The sequence below is a fragment of the Pinus tabuliformis genome, chromosome 1_2 (genome assembly GCF_031772625.1).
Source record: "Pinus tabuliformis cultivar Carrire ecotype Pingquan chromosome 1_2, CPIR1, whole genome shotgun sequence".
Classification (NCBI taxonomy): domain Eukaryota; kingdom Viridiplantae; phylum Streptophyta; class Pinopsida; order Pinales; family Pinaceae; genus Pinus; species Pinus tabuliformis.
Window position 1 is genome coordinate 547,832,954 of NC_142298.1, and position 12,150 is coordinate 547,845,103.

The following is a 12,150-nucleotide window of genomic DNA, read 5'->3' on the forward strand; positions in this document are numbered from 1 at the left end:
CTTTTTAGAGGTCAACTTCTCTTGAACATATCGGCGGCACGATAGTGGAATTGGCAGTATTTGACATCGATGGATCAAAGGTCATGATGACGAGGCAATGAGTAGATGAGAGGTCAAATAGGGTACCCAAGTCCATGGAAGCAAGTGAAAAATATGAGATGAGATATCCCCACCCTGGACACGAAAGCAGAGAAGTGCCATGTTCAAGAGCGACATACTGCCGACACGATGGTAATTATGGTTCCTTTTTTCCCCCGCCATTTCTGGCGAGTACCCCAATTATTTTTAACAAGCTTGATGGGGATAGCATATGCTTGTGGTACGTCATTTCGACAAAATCCGATGTCATCAAGTTTTAACGAGTCTGACAAAGGAAGAACTCGGCATCTTTTCATGTTTAGAGAGTTTGAAAAGACAGCAAAAAAGGAAACTCCAGGGGTATCCTTTTTCGTAAAGTTGTGTCTCTCGGGCCCGAAAAAGCATAAAATAATGCCCGAAAGAACCACCCGACCATTACGATCGAGGAGTACTTTTCATAAATAGTGATTTCGACCTGAAAAAGTAAAAAAGTGATCAAAATCACGTCGTTTCATGACCATTAACGAGTTTGAAATGACAAAACCCGGTAATATTTTTATGTTTTAACGGTCGACAAAAAGAACTTAAAACGACCGCCCCTTATTAATGTTTAACAAGTCAAGAGGAGCGACTCGGCAATCTTTTCTTCTTTAAATGGTCAGAAGAAGAGCTAAAAGCGGACCTCCATTTTTATTCTCTTTAACGAGTCAAAAAGGAAAAAATACTCGGCAATCTTTTCATATTTTACGAGTCAGAAAAGAGCGTAGAGGCGACTCGTCCTGTAGGAACGAGTGGTATAAAAGGTAGCAACTGGTTCCGATAATGGTGGAACTACTCCAAACATGTAATGGTCAAGAGGTTGGCTAATAAAACCACTCATCGCTGCGGTTCCTCAGGAAAGGAAAAACAACCAAGTGAAAGCGTATGATCGGCCAAAGAGATGGTGGCAATGGAATGAAAACAACCAAGGCTCATCTAACAAAATTTAGCGGATAGGCGGCAATCACAAGATGTGAATCAGGTATGGGTTCATTTTTACACAAGCTTGAACCATGGAGAACTTTGCTTGGATTCGGTTTCATGTTTACACAAGCTTGAAACGAAAAACTATGCTTGCTATAAATTTGCATGCCCCCAGCATGATAATGCAAATCGAGATACATGCCCCCCAAGCTTCATGGCATTCACGGAGTGGATGGAATGAAGGTTCACATGGAAAGACTCGATTTTGAAAAGGAGGATGCATGCCCCCCAGGCTTCAGTCACGCGCCCAGGTCAGCTGCCGTCATCAGGATGACGGACTGGATGTTGAGGCATTTCCTGTGGAAATAAGACCATTTAGGAATGGTAGATGACTATATGTGAATTGTGAACCAGGGAACGAAAGTTGGTCTACGATCTTGATCGTCCTTCCTTCGTGCGGAAAACACATCACTCTGAAGAGTGAGGACACAATTGCACGTATGCGATAAATATAGTCTCGCCCAAGGAGTAAATTGTAATCTAACGGAACTTGGACTACCATGACGCCCATTTGAACGGTCTTCCCTTCTAATGTGATAGGTAGATTGGGAATAATTCCTAAAGGTCGACTGGTTTCTCGATGAAAACCTGTAAGGTTTCTCATCTCAGGCAGAAGCAGTGGCGAACCAGGTGCTTCCCAAGCTGTTGAAGAAAGGATGCTCACAGGAGATCCCTCATCAATAATGGTATCGGCCATAATCATTCAGTAGACTTGGACTATAATTCGAAATGGTATGGAAGCTGGTAACCGAGGATTGCCTAGTTGATCCCAATTGAAGGAAACAACTAGGTTGCTTGGAGGTGGGACCGGATAAACGGCCGGATATGACTCTGATGAACTTCCTTCCTGCTGTGAAGGAATGAGAGGGATGCTCAATTGATCATTAGAGTCTGTGTTTATGAATAGAATTTGGACGGTGTGGTCTTCATTCTTTAGAGCGATAATATCATCTGAGGATGGAACTTCTGAAGGAAAAACCGGGTCAACTGTCATCTGGACCTCTTGAAAGACCGGGTCAACTGTCATCTGGACCTTTGGACTTTCGTCTGGTTTGGATTCAGATGGTTCATCCTTGATGATAAACACTCCCAGAAAAAAGTGGTGCACAGACGATGAACGTAAATGAACACTTTTTCCGACCAGGGACTGGTCTAGAACAGGCTGAGCACAGCTAGGTTCGGGAAGAGAAGGCTGGACCAAAGAGGAATCATGCTTGATCTCTTGGTTAGCGGAGAGATGATCTACAGTTGCAAAAATACGCTGATATCCAGCGGGTAGTTGAGGTAAGGGAGATGACAGACTTTCCAAAAGACGGGAGGCTTCATCCATAAGTGGACAAAGGCGAAGGAGATGATTACCTTCACAAAGTCGATAAGGGAAACGAACCTTCCCTGTTCCCTTACCAGGTGATAAGGTATCATCAATCGGCGACGACGAGGGGCGAGTCGGGTCACGGGACCATATATCTAGGACCCTGGGAATACTAGGACAATCAGTAAGAAAATGGTCCTCCTTGCATAATTAACAAGGAAACTTAGCCTTCCGCGGAGGAGCAGAAGGTGGCTCTGCTTGAGGTATACTCAGGGTAGATGCGACCTTTCCCTTGGGAGACTTCTTCTTTTTGGTCTTCTTCTTTTTCTTCTTAGCCACCTGGTTACTTAAATCCAGAGTTTCACCAGGCAAAGTAGAAGATGAGGACGAAACAATAGGCGAAGAAGGGGAGGGGTCCACCTTGGAATCAACATGATGTTGTTCGGGTGGAGGAGGTGGTGGTGGAATAGGAGTTATCACACTCGAGACCACCGAGTTTGGAAAAAACCATACGGGAAAACCGATGGTTAACCCAGGCAAAGACAAAGTTGCGATATACTGAACACCGACATTTCCAACAGAAGGAAATGGACTAGGGTTTCCATCAGGGGAAACACCTTGGCCGGTGGACTCGGGGAAGGATGCCATTGAGTGAGAAAGAATCATACTCAAGCTAACGCAAACAAAATCTAATTGGGTAAATGTTATCGTGGCCAATAAATTTTAGTACGCAAAGACACAAATTGACCTTTTCATGTTTCAAGAGTCGAGAAAAGGACAAAAGATGACTCTAGTCTCCTTCGAATGTTTAATGAGCACGAAGTGACAAGACGCTCACAGGCACCTTTTCTTTTAAGGAGTCCGAAAAGGATCAAAAGTGACTACTCTGGAGACTCTAGGCAAAAAGGTTTACCAAACAATCCGTAAAACTGCTTATACACCTCTGCAATCAGATGAAAACCAAGGACTTCCCGTACTGCAATCAATCTTCCCGAATGCTGTGTTCAGTGCATTACGGCTTGTAAGGCGGCAGACTCGGCTTCCTATGGATAAAAGGTTTTAATCCTATAGGGGTCCCCAAATATATACACGATGGTACGTGGGAGCACAGTCTGTATTGGCACCTATCGTTCCACCGTGGAGGAATCACCCAACCACTTGACGATAATCTACCAGGTTTAAAGACGCTGGAACACGTCTCTAACCTAGACCTCTAGAATGTTTGCGTTAGATTCCAGTGCATTGTTATGTTCATTGAGTTTATTTTAAAGTTTATCTTCAATTATGTTTCAGTTTTTTGGTCCTACCATATGTGATATCTCAAAAACTTCTTAAATGCGAACTACATGCCAAAACTATATCATTTCATTCAATGAATTCTATCTACAGGAAGGTTGAGATCGTTACACAAACGAAATGATCACTCAGCAAACAGCAAAGATCCTAATGCAGCTAATAACAAGAAATGAAATTTTTTTCTTTTTCTTTTTAATAGCAACAAATAACAATAAACGCTAACTAATATGATGCAAAAGATCTTTTGTTTTTCTTTCCTTTAAGATGGCATGATGCATTTAAACAAATCTTAAGAGATATTCACAAGTATAAACAAACCAAGTTCACTCGATGAAATGGAACCAATTCTGAAACACCAAGATGAACTATCCAAGCAAGGAGAAACACAAAGACTTTCAATGAACCATGTAATCTAAGTTCAAATGAAGTCGAGCAAAATCTAGAGAAGCTAGAAGTGAATCACCCAAAGCATAGAATACCAAGCTTTAACAAACCACTAGATAGGTGCGGAACACAACCAACAAGTTGACTGGAAAATCAAAAGACCAAAACTTCCCACAGAAGGCTAGACACGCGAAGCCACTAGATGTTCTTAGGGCTAAGACGAAAATCAATAGAAATAAGCAAACAACTGAAGGATAAAGGAAAAACCAGTCAAACAGAGGTTCAACACACTTCCAGAGGCTGTAAAAGATATAAAAAGATAAAAATCTGAGTTGAAAGAGCTTCCAGCCAACACACAGGAAAAATTCATAGGGCTGGCGCGACTGTCAGCCTGCAACTTGCGCTACCAAAAGATTTGCGCGGGTTGCTTTTGGGCAACATGCGCCAACTGGCGCGACTGTCAGAATAAAAACCGCGCCAACAAAGCTTTCCGGCTTAAAAAATAAATAACAGGACCCCAGGTCGGGCTAACAGTGTTCAGATGGATCAAACAGTAAAGAAGAATCTCAAAACTGACCCAGAAAGCTCATTCACTCAAGCAAGCAAGAGAAAATGAACATGCAAGACAAGTTCCAAATAGCTTCTCCCCAGCGGAGTTGCTAAATTGTTGGATAGGTAAATCCCCTCTGCAGACAGAGGCGATCCCACTAGCCTAAAACAGAACTAGCCACAATCAATTCACGCTGCCACGCAAGTTCCTAGTTGTACATTAAAGGTGAATTAAGAAGACCAACCTGGAATCCAACGCTATAGTCGAGGCAGAGTTGGTATTCCCGCTCCCTCGCTCCGGCAGGTCACAATCCTTGCGATCCTTGCAAACGAACACCTGCACATGCAAAGGAAGAAACAAATACAAGCATAAAATCCACCAAGGCACAACTATATTTCAGTCAGAAAGGAAATAAATCAAACATTACTATAATAGACAATGAGATTGGAACTATAATAGCAGTTGTTCATTAATGAATAATAGACAGGAAAAGTTACAACCAAGGTTCTGACGTTGAACCTCTCCTCTGGTTGGGCGAGCAACTATATGTGTCTTGCAATGTACCTCCTCTCCGACAGCATAACCTCTCTATGCTTCACTATCACTCAGGACAAGCGTAATCACAACTAGCATTCCTCCAAAAAATAGCTTGTCTAATGCATGAGGACAAATATTTATAGATGGAGAAGGGAGAAAGATTCGATGAACCAGGACACCCATTGTGGATTGGCATTATCTCTGAAAAGCCACTGTGGATAGATGTCAAGGATAGATGATGACTCTCGACCTCTATCAGATGGATTTTACCCTCAAAAGACTTCGTGATCTGAAGGGAAAAAACAGATGGGAGTGCGTTTGTCAAAAATCATTACCAAACTGGGCTGGCGTGGGTGTTGTTCTGTGACAGAGCACCAATGGTCGCGCCCTCTTTTGAGGATCTCAGTGATTGGCGCGGGTAAGATACCGTGGACCTGCGCCAATTGAAAAAGAGTACTTTTCAGGGAGAATTTGTAGAAGGTGTCTTCAGGGGACATGAAGTACATACTCAGGGGAACATAATGCAAGTGTTTTTGGGTTATGTCACTGCTTACAGGTCCCGGAATGCGTCCTCCAATGTATGGAAATAGGGCGATAGGGACGGTGACCAATGGTGACAAATTACTGTGTAACACCTAGAAAAATTAAATCCATTAAGGAATGGAAAATCTCCACATCCGTAAAGCATCTGCGAGGATTTATCGGGCTGACAGGGTATTATTGCAAGTTTGTTAAGAATTATGGGAGAATAGCAACACCTCTAACAACATTATTGAAGAAAGATGCATTTTCGTGGACTCTGGAAGCAACAAAGGCCTTCGGACATCTTAAAGAGGCAATGTTCCAAGAACCGGTCTTAGCTACACCGGACTTCACAAAAACCTTTATTGTGGAAGGTGATGCTTCAGGAAATGCAATTGGTGTTGTTCTAATGCAAGATGAAAGACCCATTGCTTTTGAAAGTCGTCCAATCAAGGGAAAGTTTTTACAGAAAGCTATTTATGAGAAGAAAATGTTGGCAATACTCCATGCACTTAAGAAATGGCGACCCTACCTAATGGGAAGACACTTCAAGGTAAAAACGGATCATGATAGCCTTAAATAATTTTTAGAACAAAGATTATCCTCTGAAGAGCAACAAAAGTCGGTCACAAAGATGTTGGGTTATGACTTTGAAATCATCTCCAAAAAAGGGAAGAAAAATGTGGTGGCAGATGCACTCTCAAGAAAGGATGAGGATGTGGAAGCATTGTTGTGTGCCATTTCTATTATCCAACCAGATTGGATAAACGAAGCAAGGGAGGAATGGAGGAATGACGAAGAAGTGTGGGACTTAGTCGAAAGTTACAACAAGATTCCAGTACGTCTGATACATTTAGCTGGAAAAATGATTCGTTATGGTACAAAGATCGCTTATACCTCTGTAAGAATTCCTAGCTAAAACAAAAGATTCTTATGGAATTGCACACTTCTCCCTTAGGAGAGCACTCAAGATTTTTAAAAACATACCACAAGGTTAAGAAGGAATTTTTTGGGATGGCCTTAAATCAGATATTCAAAAGTTTGTGGCGTAATGTTTGGTTTTCCAACAAAATAAAGTTGAAACAATTAAGACATCATGTCTATTACAACCTTTATCCATTCCAAGCCAACGTTGGGAGGAGGTTTCAATGGATTTTATCACAGGTTTACCCAAGTCTGAGGAAAAGAGTGTCATCATGGTGGTAGTTGACAGACTTACCAAGTATGCACACTTTTGTGCATTATCACATCCATTTAAGCCAGTACAGTTTTTATTGCATTTATGGAAACAATTCAAAAGCTACATGGAAACCCAAAGATTATTGTAAGTGACAGAGATCCCATTTTCACTGGAAATTTTTGGACAGAATTATTTTCTTGTCTTGGTACTGAGTTAGCTCATAGCTTATCTTATCATCCTCAATCTGATGGGAAAAATGAGATAGTAAACAAATGTTTGGAAGGATATCTTCGTTGCTTTGTATCTGATAAACAGACAAAATGGTCAAATGGTTGCCTCTAGCTGAATGGTGGTATAACACTTCCTTCCATACAGCAACAAAAATGACCCCATTTATGGCACTTTCTCGGTATCAGCCACCATCCATCACATCATATTTAAGAGAAAATTCTAAGTTTCAGGCAGTGGAACATCACATCGAACATCAAAAACAAGTCCTCCAACTCTTAAAGGATAACCTCGTGTTGGCACATAATAGAATGAAATAACAGGCATATCAACATCGCAGCGAAAGAAGTTTTGATGTAGGTGATTGGGTATTCCTACGGCTACAACCATATAAGAAAATGTTTCTCAAGCAAGCTAAGAAGGATAATAAATTATCACCAAAGTATTATGGTCTGTACAAGGTGTTGAAAAAGATTCGTACTATTGAATAGGGTGGGCAATTGAATAGGTAATTTCACATTAAGGAGTGAGGAATTGAATAGGTAACTTTATATTAAAGAATTCCTTAACAGAACTCCTAATCGCCGAAAGACCGATATGTTATATTTTAGAAATTTCATTTAAAAAAAATAAAATTACAAATAGTCTAAAATTAATAAGTTGAGAACATTAATTTTCATCAGATGCATTTAAAAGTTTTCAAACTATTTTTTTATTAAACCTTTATTGATATTACAAATTCTCATCATCACAAATGTCACATAAATATTTTTATCACTTGTTACTTCTATATTAATATTAGAAATTATTATCATTACAAATGACACATAAATATTTTGATACTATCCATATTTATCCCCTATTTAATCTATAAATCCATGCTAATTATTAACCATTTAATCTATAAATATTTGCTACTTATACATCTAATTATCCATAAATCGTTGCTACTTATACATCTAATTATCCATAAAGGTAGCTAGTCGGTAAGAGGATTTTTCTTCTTGATTGTCAAAAATAATATATCAGTCAAAGTGGCACCTGTTTGTGTTCCCCTAGAAGATAAAATTCCAACATCATCATCATATAATATATGCAAAACCACTTATGGATCTTTAGCACCATTTTCTATCAGAGAAATAGCTAAAATAGTGAGGGGCACTATTTTATTTACGCTTCAATTTCATAAGCGCTTTCTATTCACAGGTAACATGGTCTCTCTTTTTTCAGTAATACTTCTTGTTGTAGTTTCGAAAAACTGTTCCAATTTCTCATTATTACGCCTCGATTCAGCAATATAGTCTGATCGATAACCAAAGTCAATCGTGAGTGATCACTAAATTCAGTCATATGTGGAATCGACAGATCAAGTTTTACTAAAATCAAAACCTTAGTCTTTGATTGAATTTTTGGTCATGCCATTTTTTAGAATTGGTACAACATTATAAGGACAAAAAAAATCTTTATTTATATTGACAAATTTGACCAAAATTTTATTAAATTAAAAAAAAATACTTATAGCTAAAAGAAACTACATCTTTTTTTTTCTAAATTTTGAAGTTAATATTAATTAATTTTCACTTAAAACTAAAAAAAAATGTTCACATTACGAGAGCAAGAGAAGTTGTATTAAAGAATAATATCAAAGGAAGTTGGAGCTAGAAATCTTCTAGTAACCTGATCTAGACAAGTTTACCCAAACCACCTTAACAATCCCTCTTTTAAACTTGAATAGGGGAGATTAACCTGGTCCCAATCATTCATTAGCCATCTCATATGAGATGTCACATTCCCCCCTTCAAGCTAGGATACTAGTGGACCTGCCACCCTAGTACTTATTCAAGTGGTCCATTTCACAACTTGGTGACTCCATGCTTCGATGCACTACATGTATGCCTCGTCAAAGCCTTATAAAAATCCATAGTCCTAGACATCACGTATGTTTGAACAACATGCCTTACAACTTCCTAGGAAAATGCACTTTCATTGAACCAAAACCCTTAGGGTGTTCACCCACCCCTGCTATTATCACACCATTACCACTCTCAATCACAAGCTAGCTCCTTCATATCTTCAAAGACCATTAACTCTCTAGCCACATCTCTAGCTTTTTTAATCCCTGCCTTCTCGTAATCTCTCTTTCCTTACATTCATACTTTGAGTTTCCCTTCTTATCATAAACAAATTCCACAAAGCTTTGACAATTTTGAATCCATTACATTTTCTTATTCTAGTATGCTCTCACAGTGGCTCTCGCTTTGGTTTTGATACTAGTTGTTAGGATCACTAAACACCTAGAGAGAAGTGATGTTGTCTAAAGACACTCGTGCTAGAATCTCACTAGTCACCAAGAAAGACATTCTTGCTAGAATCCCATTGGTCACCTGGACCAATTAACACCTAAGTGGTGGTGTCTAAAGACACTCTTGCTAGAATCCCATTGATCACCTAGAAAGAAATTCTTTCTAGAATCCCACAAGTCACTCGAACCAATTAACAACAAATCGACTCCACTAAAAAATAAAATCATGGTCAAAACTATAGATTGTAATAAACTTGGACCTGAAAAACACTACTAACTTTACCAAGTAAAATAGTAAATGTTATCTAACAAATTTTCAATAACAAAATTAATAAGTATGTCAACTTTAAAAAATAATACCTTTTTCAACTAGCAAAAAAATTCAAAAAATTCTATACAACATTAGACATCTAATGAATTTTCAATAACAAAGTTAATCAAGTATATCAACTAGCAATTATCTCAAAAGGTACGAAGAGAGGCCGATAGGATTATTAAATTGAAATTGTTGAAATTTTCTAGAAGAGTTAATTGGCTTGTGGAAAACCTTGTTTTCTTCAACTGGATCATTGTGCAATTACTTTTCTTTAGATGTTTTGTTTATATCTATATTACAAGGAACACATTGAATGTCTTATTTCATTTTAGAGTTAATTACCCAAAATCAAGAAACCTCTATAGATGGCGAAGCATATACAAAGCTTGCTAGTGACCAAGGCATTAACCACCATGACTATCCCCTACCAATATATTTCATTGAAAACCATAATTGTATATTGCATTTAGAAAGTCAAAACATAGTATTAGAAAACATGTTGATATATTGCTATTAAAAAGTTAATTCCATTAGAAACCATGATATTATTATTATATTTTATAAAGAATAATATACATATATATAATGATACTACATTGAAAACCATAATTGTATAGTGAGATTAGAAAGTCAAAATATAATATTCGAAACCATCCTAAATATGGCATCACTGTTCTTGATTAAATTCGGTTTGTGATAGTGTATTCATTTGAGCATAATGCTCATAAGCATAGGCTAAATAAAATTAGGTAACAAGGATGCACATAAGCATAATGCCAAAGCCTATCATGTGAATGCTTTAAAACTCTATAGGTTTGGCCTAGCAACCCCAAGACACCTGCACTTCTATTTGGGGTATGAGCAATTATGTTATATATTTTTAAGATAAGTTATATATTTGGTTTTGGGTAATTAACTTAATCTAAAATGAAATAAGACATTCAATGTGTTCCTTGTAATATAGATATAAACAAAACATCTAAAGAAAAGTAATTGCACAATGATCCAGTCCAAGAAAACAAGGTTTTCCACAAACCAATTAACTCTTCTAGAAAAATTCAACAATTCCAATTTGATAATCCTATCGGACTCTCTTTGTACCTTTTGGGACAATTGCTAGTTATACATAATTTTAATTTTTAGCATAGTTAAAATGTAAAATTGAAATGCAATGCTTTCCGTTACCTGTTTTTATGAATATACAATCATTTTGTCCGTAGAACATAAAATGTTATCATAAAATTATGTAAACCTTATCGTTCAACTTTTTGGCGGCTGTGTATGAAATACAAACGAAATTCCCATGTATTTTTTCTCTTATTTTGAATTAAAAATACTCTTCTAATATATAAAACTTTATTAAATTTTTATGTTATTTGATTTTTTGTTTTAACATTTCCATACATATTTTTAAAATATATTTCATTTATAAATTGTTATTTTGGAAATGTATTTTAATTTTTAAATTCTTACCTTTTACTTATAGTGTTTTAAAAATCTTACAAAACCATATTGAAAATAATAATTAAAAAACATAAAACTCCAAAATAATGGAAATTCAAATGTGAAAGATGTTGAAGGTTACCTGATTTTCTTGAATTAGAAAACGACATGAACACAAACACAAATAGTATGTTCCCTTTTTAAATACTTAACCACCACATCAATTAATTAATTTATAATATAGATGAGTTTGGCTGAAAAAGTTTTCCGTTAGAAGAATTGGGAGTGGGAGTGGGACTACGATGCATGAGTTGGTCGGAAACGTGTGAGAAGTGGGACTGAAAGCCCTGCCTAAAGAATATCCGTTGATTTGTAAAAAGCCAAAGAAAGCCGAAATATACGCTGATCTTTAAAAAGCAAAGAAAGCCGAAATATCCGCTGATGTGTAAAAAGAAAAGAAAGTGGAAGAGGTACAGAGAATCAGGCATATCATTCATCTGTTTTAAATTTCGTTTGTGATATGTTTTCTGGGAAGAGCCTCCACTTGGGCATCTGTTTGTGGAGAATGTATGTTGCCTCCAAAATTTGTATGTTGCAAGAAGAGAATGACAATGGATTTGGACGCAATAGATCCTTTGTTGAATGCAATTTTGATGAACTCTCGACTTTCTGTCGATAAGCACAATGGATTTTGATGAATTCTCGACTTTCTGTCGATGAGCACAATGTATTTTTATGAATTCTCTTTCTGTTCCAGAAGATCCTCTGCTACATGCAATGGATCGAGCACGATGGATTTGGTCTGTTCTAGAAGATCCTCTGCTATTTCTTGATTCGGTTATTTATTTAGATATGCGCTCTGTCCCTTTGAATATATATATCGAAGTAAATTCATTTATGATTTGATGCACAGGAGCCACCAACCGCTAAGGAGAGATTTGTTATATTACAATGCGCTCATGTTACTGCTGCTACAGAA